Below are 3,808 nucleotides of genomic sequence, written 5' to 3' on the forward strand. Positions count from 1 at the left end.
AATTCTATCATTTTAATAATCTGTATTCTTTTTAATTTACCAGAAACTTCAAAATAAAATCTCACCCTGTACTGAAACCTGTTTCCAAGGTATTACCGTCACCAGCTGGTAAGGCACACAATATCAATTTGAACCCCGCCCACTGGAACCGGTACAAAGAGGGGCTATGGAAACACAACGTGTACGGTACAGAATCGAGTTGAACTTTGTCGAACTGGGCTGAAGAGGAGCTGTGTTAAAGGCCCTTAAAGAGGGTGAAAAGAACTTTGCAAGACAGAGGGATCAGTCTGGAAAGGATGTGCAGCAGGTTAGGCTTGTTAAAGATAGGAATGGTAATGTTCTAACAAGTAAGGAAAGTGTGACAGGAAGATGGAAGGAGTACTTTGAGGAGCTAATGAATGAAGAGAATGAAAGAGAAAGAAGAGTAGAGTTCACAGAAACAGTGGACCAGGAAGTGGGAAAGATCAGTGAGGGTGAAGTCTGGAAAGCTCTGAAAAGAATGAAGAAGGGGAAGGCAGTAGGACCTGATGATATACCAGTGGAGTTTTGGAAATGTCTTGGAGAGATGGCAGTGAGGTTTTTGACCCAAATATGTCATATTTGGTGGTGAGAAAATACCTGAGGAATGGAGACATGTGATGGTGCCCATTTTAAAAAACAAGGGTGATGTACAGAGTTTTAGCAACTACAGGGGAATTAAGTTGATGAGCCACACAATGAAGATCTGGGCGAGAGTTGTGCAAGCAAGACTTAAAAGAGAGGTGACTGTGCGCAGCAGTATGGTTTCATGCCAAGAAGGAGCACCACAGATGCCATCTTTGCTTTGAGGATGCTGATGGAGAAGTACAGAGAGGGTCAGAAAGAACGCCATTGTGTCTTTGTGGATTTAGAAAAAGTCTATGACAGGATGCCGAGGGACGAGGTTTGGTATTGCATGAGAAAATCTGGAGTGGCAGAGAAGTATGTTAGAAGTATGTTAGACTGGTACAAGACATGTATGAAGACAGTGGTGAGATTTGCTGCAGGAGTGACAGATAGCTTCAAGGTGGAGGTGGGATTGCATCAAGAATTGGCTCTGAGCCCCTTCTTGTTGGCTCTGGTGATGGACCGACTAACAGATGAGGTCAAGCAGGAATCTCCCCGGACTATGAAGTTTGCAGATGACTTTGTGATCTGTGGTGAGAACAGGGAACAGGTGGAAGAGAACTTGGAGAGGTGGAGGTATGCACTTAAAATATACACATGTATACAAGTTTCCTGGAAAATAAACTTTTGTGGGTTGCAAGATTGAATTAAGATTAAAATAAGCACACAAGTGGATCAGCATTAGTTCTTTCGTTCTCCCTCACCATCTTGCTGTCTGTACAGCATCTTTTTCAACATAAAGTCTTACAGCGCCCTCTGGTGCCCTTTCTATGCAATAACCATTCCTTAAAGAAACCGTCCATCATTAAACAGGGGTGGAGGCCTCCGGGTTCATCTGTCCCCCTCTTACAATGCTGTGATTGCTAGTATCACTCAGCCCTCTGTGAGTAGTAAACAGCCATCAGTGTGCTAATGATCCATTGTTAGGCTGATGGTCCTTCTTGAGCATGTGATCAGCTGGTTTTGGTTGTCAGCAGCAAACTGGTTGATCCACTCTGAGAAGGTGCTATTTAAGAGACTGAGCTGAAAACAGCACCTCAGACTAAGGAAGTCTCTCGGATGAGAGACGAAACGTTTCTAGATTTTTTTGCTTGGTTTTGTTTTTTTTTGTTGTTTTTTTTGAATGTCCAGAGGACCAGATTGAGCATGCATCAGGAAACCATTCCTTAAGTTCTGCACAACACAACATTTTCCCTCCCCCTGAAGCAATTACTCATACAGTAATGGAAAAATTTTCTTGTGCTGTTCTTTAGCAAAACTGTAGTCCATTTTTATTGGTTTTAAAGAACACTTGTAACAGTCTGAACAGCAGTAATTTACATTTTGTTTTCACTTTATCTTACTAAACCTGTTAACCATCTTGGTACATTCCTAGATCTCTGACTTCTTCTAAGTTCAGCAGCAGTTTCATTAGTGTTTCCAGGAAGTGCAAAGGTATCCAGCACAGTGTCATTGTTTTGTTCTGAGCAGTTAAGGCTTGTTTTTGAAGTGTGCAAGTTTTGAAGCATTCCACTTGCGTCCGTCATTTAGTAAATATATGTTTTGTCCAACTTTTTCATGTCAGTCCATGGTTCTGTAAATCTTGAAGATCCTTTGGGAATGTGATCTGGTCTGCGAACATGAACAATGTCACCCACTTTGACTATTGATGTTTTAGCTCGCTTTTTCTTGTCTGTGTATTCCTTCATTTTATTCTGCTTTTGTTTCACCCTCTTTTTGATTTGGGTGTGTGTTTTGCTTTTCAGTGCTACTGGGAGTATGTTTAACTTGGTGCATATTTTTCTGTTTCTCAGTAGTTCAAATGGAGTTGCTCCCATGGTTGCATGAGGAGTAGCTCAATAGTTGTGCAGAAACTCTGTTCCAGTTTCTTTCCATGAATTGTGACTTCTTTCCCATGTCTGTATGCAGCCCTTAAGTACTCGGTTAAATCTCTCTACATCACCATTTGCTTTGGGGTAGTATACACTGGACCTTAAGTGCTGTATCTTCCTTTCTTTCAGAAAGTTAGTAAATGCATGAGAAGTAAACTGACAACGGGTATCTGAGACAAGGTACATCGGATTACCTTCCCTACTGAACACAGTGGCTAAAAAGCAAATTATGACATCTGCAGTTACAGTAGAGGCGAATGCAACCTCTGGCCAAAGGTTGAATTTGCTGTAGTAATCTGTAGGTACAATAGTATAACGGCAGTCCCATGTAGCATTTTCAAATGGGCCTGTAATGTCTATTGAAACTTTTTCCCATGGTTTACTGGGCAACTCAACTGGTATAAGTGGATCAGGAGCAGTTATAGCTACCTTACCTTACCTTACCACTGAACTGGCAATTAGCACAGGAAGCAATGACAGAATGCACAAGTTTGTCAAGTTGTGGCCACCAGAACAGTTCACGCAGTCACTGCTTGGTACGGACTATGCCTTGGTGTCCCTCATATGCTAAATCAGCAACTCTGGAACGCAATGAAACACGAACAACTAATCGATCAGTCCCTCTCATTATCAGTGAACCATAAACTGACAGTTCATCTCGTACCTGAAAATATGAAGTAAGGTTTTCAGGCAGACCTTGTTTGCATTTGAGTCAAACTTTTTGAATCTGGTTGTGCCGCAGTGACAGTTCTGGGCAGGTTTCACTGGCAGAAGTGAACTCTGAAAGAGAAATGGCACACAGTAACTCCTTAAAAACAGCTGCAATCATGTCAGGTTCCTCTGTAGCCTCATTTGCAGCAGTTAGTGGTAGCCTGGAAAGGCAGTCAGCAGTGAGGTTTTGGTGTCCTGGGCAATAAGTGACATCATATGTGAAGCAGAGCAGTCAAGCTGACTATCTGACGATCCTCAGTCCAGCATGGCCAGAACCTTTGGAGGTGAGTAAGTTTGTAAGTGCTTGGTGATCTGTATGAAGGACAAAGTGAAAACCCGAGAGGTATGTTCTCCACCTTTCCACAGCCCACACGCAGGCAAGAGCTTCACGTTCAATTATGGAGTACTTGCGTTCAGTAGGAGAAAGTGTTCTGGATACAAAAGCGACAACTATCTCACTTTGATCTGAATGCAGTTGTGTCAATACCGTGCCCAGTCCATAATCAGAAGCATCAGTATTAACATAAGTTGGCAACTCAGGTTCATACAGCGTTAATTCAGGACTATTGATTATCAGTTCA

Source organism: Nematolebias whitei, chromosome 11 (assembly GCF_014905685.2).
Source record: "Nematolebias whitei isolate Nwh7 chromosome 11, NemWhi1, whole genome shotgun sequence".
In the NCBI taxonomy this organism is placed as follows: domain Eukaryota; kingdom Metazoa; phylum Chordata; class Actinopteri; order Cyprinodontiformes; family Rivulidae; genus Nematolebias; species Nematolebias whitei.